We start from the raw sequence: 25,073 nt of genomic DNA, 5'->3' as shown, positions 1-25,073 counted from the left end.
ATGAAAAGATGCTCAACATCACTAATTATTAGAGAAATGCAGATCAAAACTACAATGAGGTATCATGTCACGCTAGTCAGAATGGGCATCATCAGAAAATCTACAAACAATAAATGCTGGACAGGGTGTGGAGAAAAGGGAACCCTCCTGCCCTGTTGGTGGGAATGTAAATTGATACAGCCACTATGGAGAATAGTATGGAGGTTCCTTAAAAAACTAAAAATAGAATTACCATATGACCCAGCAATCCCGCTACTGGGCATATACCCAGAGAAAGCTATAATTCAAAAAGACACATGCACCTCAATGTTCATTGCAGCACTATTTACAATAGCCAGGTCATGGAAGCAACCTAAATGCCCATCGACAGAGAAATGGATAAAGAAGAAGTGGTACATATATACAATGGAATATTACTCAGCCATAAAAAGGAACGAAATTGGGTCATTTGTAGAGATGTGAGTGGATCTAGAGACTGTCATACAGAGTGAAGTAAGTCAGAAAGAGAAAAACAAATATCGTATATTAATGCATGTATGTGGAAGCTAGAAAAATGGTACAGATGAACTGGTTTGCAAGGCAGAAATAGAGACACAGATGTAGAGAATAAACGTACAGACACCAAGGGGGGAAAGTGGCGGGGGGTCGTGGTGATGGGATGAACTGGGAGATTGGGATTGACATATATACACTAATACGTACTAAATAGATAACTAAGAACCCACTGTATAAACAAATAAATAAAATTAAATTAAAAAATGTAAAAAAAAAAAAAGAGCAATAAGGACTTCCCTGGTGGTCCAGTGGCTAAGACTCCGGGCTCCCAAGGCAGGAGCTAGATACTGCATGCCACAGTGAAGATCCCACACGCAGCGGGGAATATCCCGCGTGCCTCAACTAAGACCTGGAGCAGCTAAATAAATAAATAAATATTTAAAAAAATAAAGAGCAATCATACTAAAATTAAACCTCAAGGAAACAAGAATTCTTATTTTGTACATTTAGAATTCATAACGTTACAAAGGTCTAGAAAACCGTGTGCTATTTCTAAAAGTAACAAAATGAAAAGAACTGTATCTGCTGTCTATACATTTAAATGATAAACATTTTTAAAAGTATAAAAAAATTACTGGGACTTCCCTGGTGGCGCAGTGGTTAAGAATCCACCTGCCAATGCAGGGGACACGGGTTCGAGCCCTGGTCTAGGAAGATCCCACATGCCGCGGAGCAACTAAGCCTGTGTGCCACAACTACTGAGCCTGTGCTGTAGAGCCTGTGAGCCACAATTACTTAAGCCCGTGTGCCTAGAGCCCATGCTCCACAAGAGAAGCCACCACAGTGAGAAGCCACCGCAGTGAGAAGCCTGCACACCACAACAAAGACAAAGAGTAGCCCTCGCTCACTGCAACTAGAGAAAGCCCGAGTGCTGCAATGAAGACCCAACAGAGCAAAAAAAAAAAAAAAAGAAAAAGAAAACTACTGTCTTTTCAAGTTAGACACTATATCATATTTCTTTAATATTTTCACATTTATTCATCTTCTTAAGCAGCAAATTTATTGATTTGTCCATTTCTTACATTGTGCCCTGTAGTGTGCTCAATGCTGGAAATACTAGGGTGAGTAAGAAAAATCCCTGCGCATAGTTTGGTTCAGGAGACTGAAAAGTGAAAAAATTATTGCAATATATAATAATGACATTACACTGTATAATTTATAATCAGCAGTATAATATCACTAGAGAGCATGACATAGAATACAAGGAAGGACCCACGTGACCTGGGAAAGTTGAAGAAAGCTTCTCCTAGGAGGTGACTCTTGAGAGATGAGTAGAGTTCGCTTTTAAGATAAAGGGCAAAGGACAAAAGGTCATTCTAAGGGATAAGGTTAGAGAAAGCAGCACTAAATAGGAGAGGCACAAGCAAGTGTTTTGCCTTTTAGGAGAATGGGATGTAGATTAGAATAGTTTGAGGGCAGTGTGTTTCATTGGGTATAACAAAAAATGAGATAGGAGGAGTAAATCTGGCTAATGCTAAAGCCAAAGGGGACTAGGATTAGGGGAGCAGGTGCCTAGGGCACACAATTTGGAAAGGTATTCTCTGGTTCAGACCAGTGCAAGATCCTTAGATATTAAACCCTAGGAAATATTCTCCTTTCACCCTAGACCCTTGGCGAGAAAAAATTCTCTGGGGCAACAAGAAGTCATTAAAGAGCTACATGATTTGATTTGTGTTTTAGGAAGAGTTGTGTTCAGAAGTATGGCACTGTACTAGAGTAGACTGAGACTAGAGTCAGAAAAAATTGTTAGTGAACTCTCAAAATAGAAATAAAGAGGATCCATAGAGGAAACTTCCTAAGTTCTATCTCCCATGTAGTCGGTTCAAAGTCAATTGATTTTTATCTCCTAAGTAGTTCTCACAGCCATCTCCACTGCTAGGCCCTTACCTTCCTTTGTCTGGATTCTGCAATAGTCTCCAAACTATGCTAATCATTACTATCCAAGTAATCTAATATATACATCTCATCATGTTGCTACCTTTCTCAAAGTTCTTCATGGATCTTTAGAGGGAAAAGTCTACTTAGCAGACATGATCACTCATGATCTGCCTTCTGCGTCTAGTCTGTTCCGTTACTCCCTGACCTCAGGCTCTGCTCTGGTAATATCGACCCCTTACAAGTTCCCAAATTAGCACATGGCCTCTTGCTGATGTGCTTTCACCTATGCTGTTCTCTCTGCCTAAAAAAATCCTTCCTCCTCTGGCCCATCAGAAATCTTCTTTCTCAGCCTTTAAACCAATATCATTTGTGTGTATGTGTGTGTGTGTGTGATATTGGGTTGACTTGACCCCCTATTTTTCTCTCTTGGAAACTTTCATTCCATTCATCCACACAATTGTCTTTGGAGCTGCTCTGTTCTTTTATGCCCCTGACCCTCTGGTTGAATGCCCCTAGGCATGCACTTAACCCAGGTGAAGACAATATGCCCATTATTTGGGATTTTTTAAGCTAGGAACTCTGCTCTTAGAACTGTAAGATGGAAAATTTAAGAAATGAATGATAAAGAGATCATAATACCAGGGAAAAAAGCTAAAGGCTTTGCCTAAGATTTTGTCTGAGGAATAGAGAGGGATCCTCAGAAATATTCAGGGACAGTAATGAGAGAGAATAAAATTGGTTTCTGCTTACCCCCTACCAAATTCAGTTTGTTCATCAAATTAGGAACCACAGTTTAATTAGGTTTCTGTCACTTATAACCAAAAACATAAAGCCTCAGTTTAAATCAGGGTTTCTCAACAGTGGCACTAACAGTGTTTTGGACCCTCCTGTCACGTTAATGCAAAGGAATGTGACTCTTTTTTCCTCCAGTCCTCTTCAAGGATATTGCCAAATATCTACCAGGGGGCTAATAGCCACTGTCCCCAGTTGAGAGACAGCAAATATTTGAGTCCTGCAATGGTGCTCTCTGAGAAAATTGTGAACAAGACAGAAATACTTACAGTTCAGAGAAGATAGGCAAAAAATTAGGTGCACACAAAAATCTTAAAATAATTCAAATTCATAATAAATTCTCTGAAAGAAACAAACAGGATACTGAAATGAGAAATAATGGGGTGAAGAGTGCTATGTTATTTAATTAATTTATTTGTTTGTTTAAGAGTGCTACTTTATTATTTTTCAAATAAATTTATTTATTTTTGGCTGCATTGGGTCTTCGTTGCTATGCATGGGATTTCTGTAGTTGCGGTGAGCAGGGGCTACTCTTCGTTGCGGTGGCTTCTCTTGTTGTGGAGCATGGCTCTAGGCACGTGGGCTTCAGTAGTTGTGGCACACGGGCTCAGTAGTTGTGGCACATGGGCTTAGTTGCTCTGTGGCACGTGGGGTCTTCCCGGACCAGGACTCGAACCCGTGTCCCCTGCATTGGCAGGTGGATTCTTAACCACTGTGCCACCAGGGAAGTCCAAGAGTGCTACTTTAAACAGGGAATATCTAGGTAGGAATTAGGTAAATGAGGGATAGCAGTTTGGTATCTGGTCAAAGTATATCTGACAAAAGTGTATCTGAGGGAACAGCATTTGCGAAGGCTTATTCAGTCTCAATTACATGAGCATTGAAATGTATGTTTTGTGCTTTGCTATTATACTTGCCCTTAGTTGCAAAAAAGGAGAAAGATTTGCTTTGATATTCATTCCCTGTCCTGCCCCATCCCCACCATCAGCCCCATTTGGAGAGCCTTCACTACCTGGCCTGATGCACAGCTCCAGGGCATACAGTTCACATCATATGGGACACGAATGGCACCTCCAGAGTTCTGTACCAGAATTAGTGTGATTCAGCTGGGTGTTCACACTATGGAATCTATAATCTCTCCTCTCTGAGAGGGGAGTTGATAGATTTCCCAATGATAGCATCCTTCCTTACAGCCTATTGTTGAGGTATTATTTGAAGAAAAGTAAGGGATTAAGGATTCTAGATAAAGGGATAAAAGGATAAATGTAAACCATGAGTTCGCAGGGAGGGTGGGAATCCATGAACGCTAAAAGTGGGAGAGAGATTGCATTGTCAGAGTGCATTTGCTTCGTTTATAAGGACAGATCCACAGCAAGGATTTGACCTGGTGTCAACATGAGAGGCACTTGCCTGCTGTCATCTAGACAATGAGCCACACCTGCCTTGAACAGTCACATCATTTGTCTTCCCTTTGCCTTAGGACTCCTGAAGGACAGGTAAGCCAAAGAGGATGTTCGTTATAAAGCAGGTTGGTGGGGAGACTTTGAGGCTGAGCTAAATTTGCTCACACTCTGCGGTAACATAACATGCCTGATACATTTTCCATGCAGGAATTTCTGGAGCAATGACTTTTGCCTTTTGTCTATTTAGTTGCCTTATTGATTCATGGAAATATATATATATATATATATATATATATACATACATACACACACACATATACACACATTTATATATGAGCTCTTTTTTAAAAAATTAATTAATTTATTTATTTATTTATTATTTTTGGCTGTGTTGGGTCTTCGTTTCTGTGCAACGGCTTTCTCTAGTTGCGGCGAGTGGGGGCCACTCTTCATCACGGTGTGCGGGCCTCTCACTGTGGCGGCCTCTCTTGTTGCGGAGCACAGGCTCCAGACGCGCAGGCTCAGTAGTTGTGGCTCACGGGCCCAGTAGCTCTGCGGCATGTGGGATCTTCCCAGACCAGGGCTTGAACCCGTGTCCCCTGCATTGGCAGGCAGGTTCTCAACCACTGCGCCACCAGAGAAGCCCTATGAGCTCTTTATTAGTTACATTGGGTTGGCCAAAAAGTTCGTTTGGTTTTTCTCCCTAAGATGGCTCTAGTAGTGCTTAGTTGTTAATTTCATTCGAAACAATTTTGTTAGATTGTATTGTGACAGCTGCCATATCAGCATGCATTAAAAAAAAAAACTTATCAAAACTGGTAAATTTTTGTGTAGCCATTTTAATATTGAAGATGGAAGGGAAAAAAAAAGCAACATTTTTGGCATATTATACTTTATTATTTCAAGAAAGGTAAAAACGCAACCGAAACGCAAAAAAAGATTTGTGCAGTGTATGGAGAAGGTGACTGATCGAACATGTCAGAAGTGGTTTGCGAAGTTTTGTGATGGAGATTTCTTGCTGGATGATGCTCCACGGTCGGGTAGACAAGTTGAAGTTGATAGCGATCACATTGAGACATTAATTGAGAACAATCAACGTTATACCACACGGGAGAGAGCCGACATACTCAAAATATCTGAATTAAGCATTGAAAATCATTTGCACCAGCTTGGTTTTGTGAATTGCTTTGATGTTTGTGTTCCACATAAGTTAAGCAAAAAAAAACCTTCTTGACCGTATTTCCACATGAGATTCTCTACTTAAACATAATGAAAACGTTCCATTTTTGAAACAAATTGTAACGGGCGATGAAAAATGGACACTGTACAATAACGTGGAATGGAAGAGATTGTGGGGCAAGCGAAATGAACCACCACCAACCACACCAAAGGCCAGTCTTCATCCAAAGAAGGTGATGTGTATATGGTGGGATTGGAAGGGAGTTTATTATGAGCTCCTTCCTGAAAACCAGACGATTAATTCCGACAAGTACTGCTCCCAATTAGACCAACTGAAAGCAGCACTCAACGAAAAGCATCCGGAATTAGTCAACAGAAAATGCATAATCTTCCATCAGGATAACGCAAGACCACATGTTTCTTTGATGACCAGGCAAAAGCTGTTACAGCTTGGCTGGAAAGTTCTGATTCATCCACCGTATTCACCAGACATTGCACCTTCGGATTTCCATTTATTTTGGTCTTTACAAAATTCTCTCAATGGAAAAAATGTCAGTTCCCTGGAAGACTGTAAAAGACACCTGGAACAGTTCTTTGCTCAAAAAGATAAAAAGTTTTGGGAAGTTGGAATCATGAAGTTGCCTGAAAAATGGCAGAAGGTAGTGGAATAAAACGGTGAATATGTTGTTCAATAAAGTTCATGGTGAAAATGAAAAATGTGTTTTTTATTTTTACTTAAAAACCAAAGGAACTTTTTGGCCAACCCAATACATATTTAAAATATCTTCTATTTGCTGGCTTGATTTTTCATCTCTTAATGGTGTCTCTTGATGCAGAGATGAGTTTTTTATAGGTGACAATTTTTGGCAGCAATATTACTAAATAATGGAAACAGTTTCAAACCTCCTTTTTCAAAATGCTCTCTTCATTGTACCAGTTTCTTTCCAAAAGCAGTTCTCACCCATTTTTGAAACACAACTTTTACTTTTGGGCTATAGGATAAATGTATATATTAAAAAATTTTTTTGTTATTAGCATATCACTGACAGCTACTTGTCATCACAGCAAAGGTCAGAAAATTTAAAACACTTGTCTTTTTTCAAATAAACCTATAAAACTCTCCTTTAAGTCAGATAGTACTTCGCTACAAGACATCGGGGAACAAATGATTTTCATGATCGTTCTCTTATGTCTTTACAGAGGAGTATAAACATTTAAAAACATTTAGATATTTGATTTTTTAAAAATAAAAATTAACCACATTGCTGACATCCTGAAGCATGTCAACTGCAATATTTTGAAATATGCTGACCATCAGTGAACCCAGGATAGGTTGTGGTGCAAACTGAGGCCTTGGTGTCAATCCCTATATAGGATGCTGGCAAAACTTCATTTCTTCTATTTTTACCATACAAATAGAATTGAAAGCTCTCATATTCTCTATTTGTTTCTGATGGAGATTGAGCATCTTACATAACGCTTGAGTACAAGCTCCCATTTGGGAGACCAAAAAGATAGAGGTAAACAGACATGTTGAAACTGGCAATTTGAACAATTAATTAATATTAATTTAACTGTTTTTATTGTTTGCATATCAATCAATTGAACGAATTTTAACAGATCCATAAATTACAAGGCAGATCTCTTCAAATGCTCTAGTCACTAAGCAGATACTAACGTTTCAATAAATATTTGATTTGATCTTGATTTTGGCTTAAGGGAAAATGGGAGAGATGAATTTCTACTTTGTAGATGTGGAAAAAGAAACGCAATGACTTTCAGAGAGTCTATGTCCTAAGACGTTGGGAGAAGAAAGAGGAGAGGAAGGAAAAAGGGTTGAATTGAATTAAGTAGTCTAATTTTTCTGTGCACAAGGTCGGAAACCTGAGGCCCTTCAGTGGACAGCCTTAACGCAAATTCTGTAATGCATAGAGACAGACCTGCTAATGGTCGTAGTGTGACTGCAGAAGAGGGGGAGAACACGTGTAGAAACGAAAAGTGCCCCAAATCTAAAACTGCTATGCACGTACGGTCCCTGTGCCTATAGCTACTTTGGAAGTCCCAGCGGGGAGAGCAGCTTGGGTCTCCACACCTGGACCCGGCCTCCGCGGCCACGCCCCAGAGGCGGGACGAGCTTTCCTCGCAGCCCCGCCTCTGCCCGCCCTCCTCGCCCTCCCGCGACGCCCTAGACGCCGGCGGCGGTCGCGGAGACACCGGAAGGAGCTGGAGCTGCTGCGGGAAGTGGCCGGGAGGCTGGTATCCCGCAGGCTGAGCTGCGGGTCCGTTTTCCGGCCATCCAGAAGCGACGCCGCCCCCTCCTAGGCCAGGGGAGGAAAAGAGGAGCTGGTGGGAGGTGCGGCCGCAGGCCACCGTCGGCCGCGCTGGCGGGGCCCGTGGGGAAGGCCGTGGAGGTGAGCGCGTAGCTGTTGGGAGGGGCGCGGGGCCGAAGTGCGCCTCGCCTGCAGCCAGGGGTCGGTCTGTGTTTTCGCTCCCGCGCGCCGGGGCTGTGGCTGCTGCAGCGGCCTCTTTTTCTTGGTTCGGGGTGGTGGTGGGCGCGCGGGTGGGTACAAGGCCTAGGCCCCTCCGGTGCTCTGCGCTGCAGGGATGATTGGTGGCCTCCCCAGTAGGGGCGGCGGAGGATGCGAGTCAGTCGTAGATTTGAGGAAGGGTCCCCAGGGGGCGCTCCCCTGGGAAGCGGGAGGAACGAGGGGTGAGAAGAGTCCCGAAGCGGGCCTCCGCTCTTTTCCTCGGTCTCCGCATGCCGGCTTATCAGCCTAGCACGGTGGGCTCAGTCGACTGAAAGCCCCGCAGTGCGCTGGCTCCTGGGTTCTGGTTTCGCTTTGCGGCGTAGTTGGGGTGATCGGACCCATTTGTGCAGCCCCAGGGGTCCCGTTATTCAGTGTTGTCAGCAGGAAAACCTAGGCGTCATCGTCACTGAAATTTTTCTTAGACGAATATTTAATCCTGATTGTTTCAGAGGTTACCCCTTGCGGTCTGTCCATCCGCAGCTTTTGTTTGAGTCAGTTTCCATGGTGTGTGGTTTCCCAGACCTTTACTCTTACATATTTTACCTACTACAAAATGCTCTTCATTTGAATATTTACAGGATGCAAGTTGAGCTGTTGGATGATTCTGGGTGTTTTGCACTCAAGTGTTTTTAGGGTTTACGTTCTCATATAATCAGTATAAGGCCAGGAAAATTGGGCCAGAGGGGAAACGCTGGCAGGAGCATAGGCTCTAAACTTACGATAAGGATCTCTAGACTTCTTGCTTAATAGATGTATAGAATAGAATTTTTTAGTTTAATCAGATTATTTTTCTTTTGAGGAAAACTTGTTTCAAAAAATAATGAGGCTGTTCTATTTCCATTTCTGGTTGAGACAATTGTATCGTTTGGAAAGGTCTGACCAAAGCAGATAATAAGCTATTTGATTTGAACCTAATACGAATATTGTTAGTGAATTCATGCTATAAACATGGGGAAAAGTAGGAATCTTATTGAAAGACTGCTAATTTTAAGGAAAAGTAATAGTAATAAGTTATACTACACCGGGGGCTTTATGTTATTTAATTTACTTTGGCAGGATTAAAAAAAAAAGGACAGTACAAAAGTATTGCAGGAATAAAATATTTGACCTTTTGCCATATGCAAGAGAGATAGTCTACTTAAGATTGCTTCTTATCTTTGATCTGGTTTATAGCCAGCTTTCACTTTTTTGTCTTGAGCTCTTTATAACTTACGCCTTTATAACCTATTTGTAACAAATAACAGTGCGTTTAATGACGTTAGATTGTAGTAAATAGATTATTTTAATCGTTTGAAATTCAGAGTTAAGGAGATAATTTTTACATTTATTTATTGTTAGAATTTTCAATGACCTTTCACGTATACAATCTTATTTGATCCTCATGCCAGTCCTCTGAGTTAGAAATGCCAAGAAGTAAAGTCTTTTCCCGTGACAGAAGCATTTCGAGATTGTGTAAGGATCAGAATTTCCCTAAAGCCTGAAATAATCTTGCTGAAGTAAACTTTGATATAAATTGGAATTCAGCTAAGTATTGGAGCACTGTGAAGTATAACATGTGACAGACTCTGGACTCTTTGCAAGGAAATGAAGTACATAAATGGTGAAAGATTTTTGGTGAGAAACATGAAATGTAGTCATTTCCCAAAAATAAAGGAATAAGTAACAGCTTTCTTTAGTGTTTTTTTTTTTTTTTTAATTATTAGCACCTTTAATTATTATTTATTTATTTATTTACTTTTGGCTGTGTTGGGTCTTCGTTTCTGTGCGAGGGCTTCCTCTAGTTGCGGCGAGCGGGGGCCACTCCTCATCGCGGTGCGCGGGCCTCTCACTATCGCGGCCCCTCCCGTTGCGGGGCACAGGCTCCAGACTCGCAGGCTCAGCAGCCGTGGCCCACGGGCCTAGTTGCTCCGCGGCATGTGGGATCTTCCCAGACCAGGGCTCGAACCCATGTCCCCTGCATTAGCAGGCAGACTCTCAACCACTGCGCCACCAGGGAAGCCCTTTAGTGTTGTTTTTAAACTTCTTTTTTTTAAGTCTGCATGCGATTTCAGGAGCATTTTGATAAATAGGTTAGTCCCAAAGAGTCTGAGATAAGCTCAGTTTGTTTGTCTATAAAAAGGAGCATGAATTTTGTACTAATACTTAAGAATGCATATATAAAAATAAATGTTCTTTTCAAAAGTTACTTTAGAAGGCTATGTAGGTCAATATCTATGGGTCTATCAGGGAAAGAAAGCCCTTTGGAAAATAAAAAGAATGGAACATGGTTTCTACCCTTAAAGAATTTAGAGTCAGGCTTGTGGTCAAGTAGGGTAGTTTTTTTACAGAACTGTGGTAAAATGTCTTATGACTTACAGTCAGGAATTTAGGTGAGGGAGACATTACTTGTGATTGAATCTTGATAGAGATGATATTTGAGATGAGTGAGCTTTGCAAGGTTTTCAACAGGCAAATATTGGAGGACATTTCTAAAAACAATAGATTATTGCGTTCCTGGAAAGGTACAACTTATATTTGAGAAAGGATCAGTACGACAATTTGGCTGATAATAAGTTATGATTTACCTAAGTTAGAAATAGGAGATGAAAAAGACAAATTACGAAGGGCTTCATTGAAGATGTTTGGTTAGAAGAGGTATGTGATCCATATGAATGCAGAATGAGCTGTAATTGGGAGATGATTGAGACCAAGAGAACACTTGGGCAGCTTTAGGTTAAGCGAGATCTTGATAGTGTCACTTTTGTGGCCCTTGTAGTTTCTCCAAAGTGCTATCTTGTAAGCAGACCTTGAGATAACATGGGTGCAGGTGAGATGCCAGGAAGCACAAGTGAGGGAGTGGGTAAAGAGTCCGGAAAGGGAAAAAAAAGCCAGTGATGGGCAACTGGGGGTTAATCCTGTGGAGATTTTTGTAGAGCTGCCTTAGAATTGTCCTACTAACTGAAGGGTAGCTGGGGAGTTTTTCCACCTACTCCAGTCCTCACTGATTGAGATTGTTCTTGAAATGTTTCTCAAGCACTTCCCATTGTCTTAGCTAGGGTTGGGCAGGCTCCTGTTGGTGGAGGTGGGAAGCTGTCAAGATACTATCTGTACCAGCTGCAAGGTGAGCTGAAGGGATGGGGACCAGATGTCAACTGCGTCTGTTAATAGGCATTCTTATTAAATAATCAAGATGTGAAGTAAAAGCCTCAATTTAGGTGGAGATCTAGAAGAAATGTGAGTTGAGAAGTGATGGATAAAAGAAGCAAGCAGTAGAATTTGGTAACTGGTAGAATATAGAAAATGAGGAGGGACTCTAAAATGGCACTGAGGTTTGAGAGTTATGTAACTTGTGATTGAGGAGGGTTGACAGAAGGTCACTGACATTCAAATTAGTTATTTCAGGAGAATAAAGGAATTACAGGGTGTTGAAGAGTCTTGATAAAGTAGAGTGTAGGTGACCAGTCATTCAAAAGGGAAAGTAGGGTGGAGATTTGAACAGTGCTGCCACCCCCACTAGATACACAGTGTCTGACCCATACTTGATTGGGCCTTTGTTAAATTAGCCTGTAAATGCCTGGGGCTAGTGCGTCCTGAAGTATGGCAATATGGTGAAAATATGAGACTGAATGTGACATAGAATAAGAAGATTTCTTTCATTTTTTAACTATTTATAAAATTCTGAAGGAGGAATTGCTAATATTTTTAGTAGAGGCATTATTTAGATGAATAAATTCTGATTCTTTTTTCTAATCAACAATATTCTGGTAAAGAAAAAATTGACAAAATTTCTTAGAGTGGTTCTCATTTGAATATGGTGGTTGCATTTGTTTTTCCGTGATTCTACATGTTCTACTTAAGTAGTTTTAATGACTGTCCCATAATGTTGATATTCTGTTAATTTAATTACCCCTCCATCTTGCTCAGAAGTGACTTAGGGTGAAAATTACCATCAGCTGGTTTGCGCTTCTATTAGAACTCTGTTATATTCATTTATTCTTGTTCTCCATTTCTCTTCCTCTTGCTTCCTCCCTCTTCTCTCTTCCCCCTCTGCCTAGTGTTTGTCACAATTATCTCAACTAGATAAGGCTACAGTTGACTATACTTTGCTGTTATTGGACAGATTTTTTTTCTTTGTAGGAAATGCTGATTAATGTTTGCAAATCTTGATTAAGGAATTTTATTTAAAACGAGGTTGCTGGATTGGAGCTATGCTTTTGGGTGGTTTATTGTGGCAGTGTTAAGAATAGGTTCTAGAACAGCTAGATTGCATGTAGAGCAATCAGGAGATTATATAGTTCTCTTAATAGACTTAGTAAGCTTCTCATTAATTAGACTGTTAAGGGTCAAAGGGACAGATGTTTTTAAGAAAAGGGAAATTAGAAGATCAGTACTAAATTTCTTTTTCTTTGTTACGGTTTGAACGAAAATTAAGAACGATTAGGGGAAGAGTTATAGGACTGTGAGATCTGTGCGAAGATTTTAAGGAGTTTTTGTTTGCTAGAATATTTGTTTAAACGACAAGAAACACAGTTCTTAAAAGTGCTCACCAGGGGACTTCCCTGGTGGCACATTGTTTAAGAATCTGCTTGCCAATGCAGGGGACACGGGCTTAAGCCCTGGTCGGGGAAGCTCACATGCCGCAGAGCAACTAAGCCTGTGAGCCACAACTACTGAGCCCGTGTGCCACAACTACTGAAGCCTGCGCGCCTAGAGCCCATGATCTGCAACAAAAGAAGCCACCTCAATGAGAAGGCCGTGCACAGCAGCGAAGAGTATCCCCCGCTCTCCAAAAGCAGAGAAAGCCCGCGCACAGCAACGAAGACCCAATTCAGCCATAAATAAATAAATAAATTTAAAAATAAAAAAGTGCTCATCAGGGGACTTTCCTGGTGGCGCAGTGGATAAGACTCACGTCTTATCCACTGGGGGCCTGGGTTCGATCCCTGGTAAGGGAACTAGATCCCACATGCGTGCTGCAACTAAGAGTTCGCATGCCACAACTAAGGAGCCCACGAGCCGCAACTTAAGACCCGGCACAACCAAATAAATAAATATTTTTTTAAAAAAGTGCTCATCAGCATATTTTATAGATTAAAAGTTTCCACAAACTCTTATTATGGATTGATTTAGAATAAAATAAACTTTTCTGCCCATTGTACTCTTTGCTGATATTGATACTTCCATTGTCAATTTTTTTGGCTTGCTTTTGTTGTATAGTAATTTTCTTCTATGGTAAATACGGAAAAATAAGCTGTAAGGTTATTATAATGTTGTATTTTTACAATTGAAATAATTTTGAAACCTAATATTTAAAATAGTACAGTTGGACTTCCCTGGTGGCGCAGTGGTTAAGAATCTGCCTGCCAGTGCAGGGGACACGGGTTCGAGCCCTGGTCCAGGAAGATTCCACATGCTGCGGAGCAACTAAGCCCGTGTGCCATAGCTACTGAGCCTGCGCTCTAGAGACTGCGAGCCGCAACTACTGAGTCCACATGCCACAACTGCTGAAGCCCGCCCACCTAGAGCCCGTGCTCTGCAACAAGAGAAGGCACCGCAATGAGAAGCACACGCACTGCAGTGAAGAGCAGCCCCCACTCGCTGCAACTAGAAGAAAGCCGCGCACAGCAACAAAGACCCAACACAGCTAAAAATAATAAATAAAATTAAAAATAAAATAAAATAGTACAGTTGGGGGCTTCCAGGGTGGTGCAGTGGTTAAGAATCCGCCTGCCAATGCAGGGGACATGGGTTCAATCCTTGGTCTGGGAAGATCCCACACGCCCCGGAACAACCAAGCCCGTGCACCACAACTACTGAGCCTTGTGCTCTAGCGCCTGTGAGCCACAGCTACTGAAGCCCGTGTGCCTAGAGCCCGTGCTCCACAACAAGAGAAACCACCACAATGAGAAGCCCACGCACTGCAACGAAGAGTAGCCCCTGCTCGCTGCAACTAGAGAAATCCCAGGCAGAGCAACAAAGACCCAACACAGCCAAAAATAAATAAACTAATTACTTAAAAAAAAAAAGTTTAAAAAAGTAAAAGATAAAATAGTACAGTTGGATTAGTCAGATTAGTTGTAGTAATGGAACAGTTGTATAGGTTGAAACTACTGACAGACAAATCAGTTTTTCTGCAGTCAGAGAATCTTAGAATTGACTTCAGGGCAAAATGCTGTCCTTTGAAACACCTGACAGTTGGTCTTCCAGCCTCTGTGTGTAACAATGATGGGGAACATCCTACTTCCCAAGGTTCCACCTTCCATTTTTATATAGCTCTAATTGTTGAAAATCTTCACCGTTGACTGGAGTTGCTATTTCTAAATTTCTCAAGTTATGTAAAAAAGAAAAGATCTCTCTTACTTTGGTCATAATGTCCAAATAATTGGAACGCATGTATCAAGTCCTCCAACTTTTTTTTTTTTTTTTTTTTGGCTGCTTGGAGCGACTTGTGGGATCATATTTCCCCAACCAGGGCCTGGGCAGTGAAAGTGCCGAGTCCTAACCACTGGACCGCCAGGGAGCTCCCCTCAAGTCCTCCAACTTTTGCCTTCTGCTGTCTAAACATAACATCCATACTTTCAATTTTTCCTCATAATAGTTAACATTTATTGAGTGCTTACTCTCACTCTGTTTGAAATAATTTATATATGTTAACAAATGTTTTATATAACACCCCCCCCCAACTCCACGAGGTAGATTTTTGTAATTATCTCAAGTTTATAGGTGAGGGAACTGAGGCACAGAGAAGTGACTTAACCCTGGTCACAAACCTAGGACGTAGTGGAGCTTGGATTTGAACCCAGGTAGCCTTGCTCCAGAAACTTTACTTTTAGCCATAGTGTTGTCTTTATGACGATACAGTTTTCAAATTATTTAAGACTGTCTATGGAAGGCATTTGTATTCTGTAGCTTTTAGTGTTCTTCATAAATAAAACATTCACTATATGATTTACTTAGTTTATGAGTACAATAAGACTGGCTTCTCTTTTTATTCTGAAACCTATTCTGTTTATAAATTGAGTGAGAACTGCACTGTTGTTTCCTTCGTCTTCTAGCATCTAGAATCTAAATACCTGAAACCCTTTTTTTGGCCTTACCTTAGACAGTAGACTCTTTGAATGCCAATATAGAATACTATATCCATCCTTGTTAATCTTAGCTCATTTTTCTAAATAAAATGTCATTTCTTTAATTATTTTTATAATTTTATAATTAGATTTCACTAGCCTGCCTTCTGTGTCTTTATCCAGATTTTTGTTAAAAATTTTGGGCAGTTCTGCCATCTGCTAATACAGAGTTTCTTCTGGATTCATATTAATCTTCTGTGTAACTAATAAATTAGCAACCAGCTCTCCTGACAGATTTTTTTTGTCACAGTCGCTTGATTCTGATTCTTTATAAATAGCTTTACTTTTTGGAATAGACTAGATAATGGAATATAGGCAGTTTTTCAATATTAAAAGGTTCTCCTTAGGTTACCAACTATGTCTTGATGTGTAACAAATATTAATAACACTGGTCCCTATACTTTTCCTGTATTAAAACTTGAATGTCTGCTATTCTGTTATTAGGATGACCGGGTCAGAATTTGGGGCCTGAAGATTTGGGGATTGTACTGCTAAAAAGTAAAATCTTCCCCACCCCCTTAAAAGTAATATCTTAAGAAGCAGTTTTGAATCTACAGATGGACACTTGAGCCCCTGCCAAAGCTGTACATCATACAGCATGATGCTATCATTTCAATCTGGAAGATTTTTCAGTTGTTATTACCATCATTATTGCTGAGGAGATTTCAAATTGTCCAGATAGGGTAGATAGAGGGAAAAGTTGTCTGATAAAAGATTGCAAAGGTCAGGACAAATTGAGGTCAAATTATGGAAAGCCTTAATTTCCATGCACAGTTTGAATTTTTTTTTGCTCTCTAGTAATTCCCAACCTGTGATCCCCAAGCTTCCAGAGGAGTCTTAGAATTTTGTAGATTAATAGTTTTGTAGATTTGTATATTTTGGAGATTAATCCCTTATTGGTTTCTTCGCTTGCATATATTTTCTTCCATTCTGAGGGTTGGCTTTTCGTTTTGTTTATGGTTTCCTTTGCTATGCAAAAGCTTTTAAGTTTAATTAGATCCCATTTGTTTATTTTTGTTTTAATTTTCATTACTCTAGGAAGTGGATCGAAAAAGATCTTGTTGCAGTTTATGTCAAAGAGTGTTCTGCTTGTGTTTTCCTTTAAGAGTTTTATAGTGTCTGGCCTCATATTTAGGTCTTTGATCCATTTTGAGTTTATTTTTGTGTATGATGTTAGGGAGTGTTCTAATTTCATTCTTTTAAATGTAGCTGTCCAGTTTTCCCAGCACCACTTATTGAAGAGACTGTCTTTTCTCCATTGTATATTCTTGCCTCCTTTGTCATAGATTAGGTGACTATAGGTGCGTGGATTTATCTCTGGGCTTTTTATCCTGTTCCATTGATCTATCTCTCTGTTTTTGTGCCAGTACCATACTGTCTCGATTACTGTAGCTTTGTAGTATAGTCTGAAGTCAGGGAGCCTGATTCCTCCAGTTCCATTTTTCTTTCTCAAGATTGCTTTGGCTATTTGTGGTCTTTTGTGTTTCCATACAAATTGTAAAATGTTTTGTTCTAATTCTGTGAAGAAATGCCATTGGTAATTTGATGGGGATTGCATTGAATCTGTAGATTGCTTTGGGTAGTATAGTCATTTTCACAGTATTGATTCTTCTGATCCAAGAACGTGGTATATCTCTCCATCTGTTTGTTCATCTTTGATTTTTTTCATCAGTATCTTATAGTTTTCTTTTTTTAAAAATAAATTTATTTATTTTTATGTATTTGGCTGTGTTGGGTCTTAGTTGCAGTATGCGGAGTCTTCATTGTGGCATGTGGGATCTGTCGTTGCAGTGAGCAGGCTTCTCTCTAGTTGTGGCGTGCAGGCTCTAGAGCGTGGGGGCTCAGTAGTTGAGGCACGCGGACTCTCTAGTTGTGGTGCACAGGCTCCAGAGTATGCAGGCTTAGTTGCCCCGTGGCATGTGTGATCTTACTTCCGCGACCAGGGATTGAACCCATGTCCCCTGCATTGGAAGGCGGATTCTTAACCACTGGACCACCAGGGAAGTCCCAGTATCTTATAGCTTTCTGAGTACAGGTCTTTGGCCTCCTTAGGTAGGTTTATTCCTAGGTATTTTATTCTTTTTGTTGTGATGGTAAATGGGACTGTTTCCTTAATTTCTCTTTCTGATCTTTTGTTGTTAGTGTATAGGAATGCAAGAGATTTCTGTGTATTAATTTTGTATCCTGCAGCTTTACCAGATTCATTGATTAGCTCTAGTAGTTTTCTGGTAGCATCTTTAGGATTTTCTGTGTATAGTGTCATGTTATCTGCAAATTAATTCTCATTAAGTTGTTTAAATACCAGAACATTAATAGCAGAATGGAGAGAACTAATCTTTCCCTAGTCCCCCTTTCTTCTTTGCTGTGAGGCAACATTCTGAGTACATAACCTTCAAAACTATATTTTTATGCTTTTACAGTGGATATGTACATACAGATACAATGTGCTATTATGCATGTTTCGTTTTGGGGCTTTTTTTTTGTACATTGTTTTCTTATTTGTTTTGTTTTTTATTTTAACTGAAGTATAGTTAATTTACAATGTTGTATTAGTTTCTGGTGTATGGCAAAGTGATTCTGTTGTACATATATATATTCTTTTTCACATTTTTTTCCATTATAGTTTATTACAAGATAATTAAATATAGTTCCCTGTGCTATACAGTAGGACCTTGTTTACCTGTTTTATATATAGTAGTTTGTATCTGATAATCCCAAACTCCTAATATATTCTTCCATCAGGTTTTAAATTTTTACTTCAATGGTATCATAGAGAATGTATTATTCTGCATCTTCCTTTTTTTCCATTCAACATTATGTCCTTTAGATCTATTCATGTTGATAAATTATCCATCCAGTTCATGAAGTTAAACTGATGTGTAGTGTTCAGTCATGAATATATATATACATATATATATATGTGAATGTATATATATATCCATTCTTGTATTGATGCACTTAAAACATTTTACAGTCAAAAGTGAGATAACATACTGTCTAGAAAGCAGTGAGAAGAACATTTCCATCTCATTGGCAAACATTGGTATTAAGAGGAAAATGTATAGTTTAAATACTTTTATTATTAAGTAAATAAAACTAAGAGAATTCAGTTCCCATATTTAGGGATTAAGAAAATAAAACAGAAACCAAATAGGACATGGGGATTAAAGATAAAACTGTAATTAATGGAATTGGAAACAACAAAACAAAAATAGTGGGAAGGATAAATCCCAAAGCTGGTTCTTTGCAAGGACCGATGAATTAGATAAACCTCATATAGAAGAGAAGAAAATGGAATAAAAGTACACAATATTAAGAATGAGAAAGGAGACATCATAGATACCCAGGTATAGGAGAGGTTAACGGAATTTTATGCAAACCTTCTTGAGAATACTACATGTTATGCCATGATGCCAAAGTTGATAGTCGAGATTAATGGATAATTTTATAGCAAAATATAAATTAATAAAATTGACCCAAGAAGCAGAAAAGTTGAATTGATCAGTTCTTGCTCAAGGATTGAAAAGGTCATTGAAGATCTGTCCTTGAAAGAGGCAGCATAGCAGATGGTTTCACAGCTGACTTTTATTTAGTTTATAAACAACATAGTTTTTTTAAAAAACCCTATTCTATGTTATTAAAGATGCAAAGCTACTCAGTGCATTCTGTGAAGCACACATATTGGGTTGGCCAAAAAGTTCGTACGGGTTTTTCCATAAGATGTTACAAACTTTTTGGCCAACCCGATACTTTTACCCCTGATTAAAAATGCTATCAAGAAAGGTTAATCTAACTTACATCTAGAAATGCAAAATTTCTAAATACAATATTAGCCAATAGAATCTAAATATGAAACAACAGACTAATAGTATATTTTGACCCAATAGGGTGTATTACATCAGTGCAAGGATCCTTAGTATCAAGTCTGTTAATATAATAGATAATATCAACAAATGAAACAAGGAGTCTAGAAAGCCATCAGTAGCTGCTGAAAAGGCTTTTTTTTTAAAAAAGAAACATCTTTATTGGAGTATAATTGCTTTACAATGTTGTGTTAGTTTCTGCTGTATAACAAACCAAATCAGCTATATGCATACGTATATCCCCATATCTTCTCCCTCTTGAGTCTCCCTCCCACCCTCCTTATCCCACCCCTCTAGGTGGTCGCAAAGCACCAAGCTGATCTCCCTGTGCTATGCAGCTGCTTCCCACTAGCTATCTATTTTACATTTGGTAGTGTATATATGCCAGTGTTACTCTTTCACTTCATCCCAGCTTCCCCTTCCCCGTGTCCTCAAGTCCATTCTCCACATATGTGTCTTTATTCCTGTCCTGCCCCTAGGTTCATGAGAACCTTTTTTTTTTTTTTTTAGATTCCATATACATGTGTTAGCATGTGGTATTTGTTTTTCTCCTTCTGGCTTACTTCAGTCTGTATGACAGACTCTAGGTCCATCCACTTCACTACAAATAACTCAATTTCGTTTCTTTTTATGGCTGAGTAATATTCCATTGTATATATGTGCCACATCTTTATGCATTCATCTGTCTATGGACACTTAGGTTGCTTCCATGTCCTGGCTATTGTAAATAGTGCTACAGTGAACATTGTGGTACATGACTCTTTTTGAATTATGGTTTTCTCAGAGTATATGCCCAGTAGTGGGATTGTTGGGTTATACAGTAGTTCTATTTTTAGTTTTCTAAGGAACCTCCATACTGTTCTTCATAGAGGCTGTGTCAATTTACATTCCCACCAACAGTGCAAGAGGGTACCTTTTTCTCCACATCCTCTCCAGCATTTGTTTTTTGTAGACCTTGTGATGATGGGCATTCTGACCAGTGTGAGGTGATACCTCATTGTAGTTTTGATTTGCCTTTCTCTAATGATTAGTGATGTTGAGCATCTTTTCATGTGTTTGTTGGCAATCTGTATATCTGCTTTGGAGAAATGTCTATTTAGGTCTTCTGCCCATTTTTGAATTGGGTTTTTTGTTTTTTTGATACTGAGCTGAATGAGCTGCTTGTATATTTTGGAGATTAATTCTTTGTCAGTTGCTTTGTTTGCAAATATTTTCTCCCATTCTGAGGGTTGTCTTTTTGTCTTGTTTATCGTTTCCTTTGCTGTGCAAAAGCTTTTAAGTTTCATTAGGTCCCATTTGTTTATTTGTGTTTTTATTTCCATTTCTCTAGGAGCTGGGTCAAAAAGGATCTTGCTTTGATTTATGTCATAGAGTGTTCTGCCTGTGTTTTCCTCTAAGAATTGTATAGTGTCTGGTCTTACATTTAGGTCTTTAATCCATTTTGAGTTTATTTTTGTGTATGGTGTTAGGAAGTGTTCTAGTTTCATTCTTTTACATGTAGCTGTCCAGTTTTCCCAGCACCACTTATTGAAGAGACTGTCTTTTCTCCATTTTATACTCTTGCCTCATTTATCAAAGATAAGGTGACCATATGTGCTTGGGTTAATCTCTGGGCTTTCTATCCTGTTCCATTGATCTAGGTTTCTGTTTTTTTGTGCCAGTACCATACTGTCTTGATTACTGTAGCTTTGTAGTATAGTCTGAAGTCAGGGAGCCTGATTCCTCCAGCTGTGTTATTCTTTCTCAAGATTGCTTTGGCTCTTTGGGGTCTTTTGTGTTTCCATACAAATTGTGAAACTTTTTGTTCTAGTTCTGTGAAAAATGCCCTTGGTAGTTTGATAGGGATTGCACTGAATCTGTAGATTGCTTTGGGTAGTCTAGTCATTTTCACAATGTTGATTCTTCCAATCCAAGAACATGGTATATCTCTCCATTTGTTTGTATCATCTTCAGTTTCTTTCATCAGTGTCTTATAGTTTTCTGCATACAGGTCTTTTGTCTCCTTGGGTGGGTTTATTCCTAGGTATTTTATTCTTTTTGCTGCAATGGTAAATGGGAGTGTTTCCTTAATTTCTCTTTCAAATTTTTCATCATTAGTGTAGAGGAATGCAAGAGATTTCTGTGCATTAATTTTGTATCCTGGTACTTTACCAAATTCATTGATTAGCTCTAGTAGTTTTCTGGTAGCATCTTTAGGATTTTCTATGTATGGTATCATGTCATCTGCAAACAGTGACAGCTTTACTTCTTCTTTTCCCATTTGGATTCCTTTTATTTCTTTTTCTTCTCTGATTGCTGTGGCTAAAACTTCCAAAACTATGTTGAATAGTAGTGGTGAGAGTGGGCAACTTTGTCTTGTTCCTGATCTTAGAGGAAATGGTTTCAGTTTTTCACCATTGAGAACGATGTTGGCTGTGGGTTTGTCATATATGACCTTATTGTGTTGAGGTAAGTTCCCTCTATGCCTACTTTCTGGAGTGTTTTTATCATAAATGGGTGTTGAATTTTGTGGAAAGCTTTTTCCACATTTATTGAGATGATCATATGGTTTTTATTTTTCAGTTTGTTAGTATGGTGTATCACATTGTTTGATTTGCGTATATTGAAGAGTCCTTGCATTCCTGGGATAAACCCCACTTGATCATGGTGTATGATCTTTTTAATGTGCTGTTGGATTCTGTTTGCTAGTATTTTGTTGAGGATTTTTGCATTTATGTTCATCAGAGATATTGGCTTGCAGTTTTCTTTTTTTGTGACATCTTTGTCTGGTTTAGGTATCAGGGTGATGGTGGCCTCATAGAATGAGTTTGGGAATGTTCCTCCCTCTGCTATATTTTGGAAGAGTTGGAGAAGGATAGGTGTTAGCTCTTTTCTAAATGTTTGATAGAATTCGCCTGTGAAGCCATCTGGTCCTGGGCTTTTGTTTGTTGGAAGATTTTCAATCACAGTGTCAATTTCAGTGCTTGTGTTTGGTCTGTTTATATTTTCTGTTCCTTCCTGGTTCAGTCTCAGAAGGTTGTGCTTTTCTAAGAATTTGTCCATTTCTTCCAGGTTGTCCATTTTTCTGGCATATAGTTGCTTGTAGTAATCTCTCATGATCCTTTGTATTTCTGCAGTGTCAGTTGTTACTTCTCATTTGTCATTTCTAATTCTGTTGATTTGAGTCTTCTCCCTTTTTATCTTGATGGACCTGGCTAATGGTTTATCAATTTTGTTTATCTTCTCAAAGAACCAGCTTTTAGTTTTATTGATCTTTGCTATTGTTTCCTTCATTTCTTTTTCATTTACTTCTGATCTGATCTTTATGATTTCTTTCCTTCTAACTTTGGGGTTTTTTTTGTTCTTCTTTCTCTAATTGCTTTAGGCGTAAGGTTAGGTTGTTTATTTGAGATTTTTTTTTTGTTTCTTGAGGTAGGATTGTATTGCTTTTAACTTCCCTCTTAGAACTGCTTTTGCTGCATCACGTAGGTTTTGGGTCGTCATGTTTTCATTGTCATTTGTTTCTAGGTATTCTTTGATTTCCTCTTTGATTTCTTCAGTGATCTCTTGGTTATTTAGTAACGTATTGTTTAGGCTCCATGTGTTTGTATTTTTTACAGTTTTTTTCCTGTAATTGATATCTATTCTCATAGTGTTGTGGTCAGAAAAGATACTTGATATGATTTCAGTTTTCTTAAATTTACCAAGGCTTGATTTGTGACCCAAGATATGGTGTATCCTGGAGAATGTTCCATGCACACTAGAGAAGAAAGTGTATTGTGTTGTTTTTGGATGAAATGTCCTATAAATATCAATTAAGTCCATCTTGTTTAATGTGTCATTTAAAGTTTTTGTTTCCTTATTTATTTTCATTTTGGATGATCTGTGCATTGGTGAAAGTGGGTTAAAGTCCCCTACTATGACTGTGTTACTGTCTATTTCCTCTTTTATGGCTGTTAGCCTTTGCCTTATGTATTGAGGTGCTCCTATGTTGGGTGCATAAATATTTACAATTGTTATATCTTCTTCTTGGATTGATCCCTTGATCATTTTGTAGTGTCCTTCATTGTCTCTTGTAATAGTCTTTATTTTAAAGTCTGTTTTGTCTGATACGAGAATTGCTACTCCAGCTTTCTTTTGATTTCCATTTGCGTGGAATATCTTTTTCCATCCCCTCACTTTGAGTCTATATGTATCCCTAGGTCTGAAGTTTGTCTCTTGTAGACAGCAGATATATGGTCTTGTTTTTGTATCTGTTCAGCCAGTATATGTGTTTTGGTTGGAGCATTTAACCATTTACATTTAAGGTAATCATCAATATGTATGTTCCTATTACCATTTTCTTCATTGTTTTGGGTTTGTTTTTGTAGGTCTTTTCCTTCTCTTGTGTTTCCTGACTTTAGAAGTTCCTTTAACATTTGTTGTAAAGTTGGCTTGGTGGTGCTGAATTCGCTTAACTTTTGCTTATCTGTAAGGGTTTTAATTTCTCCATCGAATCTGAATGAGATCCTTGCTGGCTAGAGTATTCTTCGTTGTAGGTTTTTCCCTTTCATCACTTTGAATATGTGCTGCCACTCCCTTCTGGCTTGCAGAGTTTCTGCTGAAAGATCAGCTGTTAACCTTATAGGGGTTCCTTTGTATGTTATTTGCTGCTTTTCCCTTGCTGCTTTTAATATTTTTTCTTTGTATTTAATTTTTGGTAGTTTGAGTAATATGTGTCTCAGAGTGTCTCTCTTTGGGTTTATCCTGTATGGGACTCTCTGTGCTTCCTGCACTTGATTGACTCTTTCCTTTCCCATGTTAGGGAAGTGTTCGACTATAATCTCTTCAGATATTTTATCAGTCCCTTTCTTTTTCTCTTCTTCTTCTGGGACCCCTAAAATTGAATGTTGGTGCATTTAATGTTGTCCCAGAGGTCTCTGAGACTGTCCTCAATTCTTTTCATTCTTTTTTCTTTATTCTGCTCCCTGGTAGTTATTTCCATCGTTTTATCTTCCAGGTCACTTATGTGTTCTTCTGCCCAGTTATTCTGCTATTGATTCCTTCTACAGTATTTTTAATTTCAGTAATTGTGTTGTTCATCACTGTTTGTTTGCTCTTTAGTTCTTCTAGAACCTTGTTAAATGTTTCTTGTGTTTTCTCCATTGTGTTTCCGAGATTTTGGATTATCTTTACTATCATTACTCTGAATTCTTTTTCAGGTAGGTTGCCTATTTCGTCTTCATTTATTTGGTCTTGTAGGTTTTTACCTTCTTCCTTCATCTGTAACATATATATATATATATTTTTAAATTAAATTAAATTAATTTATTTATTTTTGGCCGTGTTGGGTCTTTGTTTCTGTGCGAGGGCTTTCTCTAGTTGCGGCGAGCGGGGGCCACTCTTCATCGCGGCGTGTGAGCCTCTCACTGTCACAGCCTCTCTTGTTGCGGAGCACAAACTCCAGACGCGCAGGCTCAGTAGTTTTGGCTCACGGGCCTAGTTGCTCCGCGGCATGTGGGATCTTCCCGGGCCAGGGCTCGAACCCGTGTCCCCTGCATTGGCAGGCAGATTCTCAACCAGTGCGCCACGAGGGAAGCCCTGTAACATATTTTTTTGTTGTTTCTTTTCTTTTCTTTTTTTTTTTTGATGGATGGTGCTGTATTCGTGTCTTACTGGTTGTTTGGCCTGCGACATCCAGCAATGGAGTTTCGAGGCAGTTGGTTAGAGCTGGGTCTTGGTGCTGAGATGAGGACCTCTGGGGGCCTCACTCTGATTAATATTCCCTGGGGTCTGAGGTTCTCTGTTAGT

At 39.1% G+C, this 25,073-nt stretch overlaps 1 protein-coding gene across 4 annotated transcripts in view; it reads left to right on the top strand.

Moving 5' to 3' along the window:
- Positions 1–8,004: 8,004 nt before the first annotated feature.
- Positions 8,005–25,073, top strand: part of USP33 (ubiquitin specific peptidase 33) — a 62,960-nt gene continuing 45,891 nt past the window's right edge. For 2 of the 4 annotated variants that reach the window (XR_005021855.1, XM_036869083.1), the window contains exon 1: positions 8,094–8,218. The gene's annotated coding sequence lies outside the window, so the exon portion shown is untranslated. Of the gene's footprint in view, positions 8,219–25,073 lie in introns of all 4 variants that reach the window. The other 2 variants (XM_036869074.1, XM_036869097.1) reach the window with 2 other exon arrangements.

Source organism: Balaenoptera musculus, chromosome 1 (genome assembly GCF_009873245.2).
Source record: "Balaenoptera musculus isolate JJ_BM4_2016_0621 chromosome 1, mBalMus1.pri.v3, whole genome shotgun sequence".
Taxonomy (NCBI): Eukaryota; Metazoa; Chordata; class Mammalia; order Artiodactyla; family Balaenopteridae; genus Balaenoptera; species Balaenoptera musculus.
This window is presented reverse-complemented; position numbering and strand designations above follow the sequence as displayed.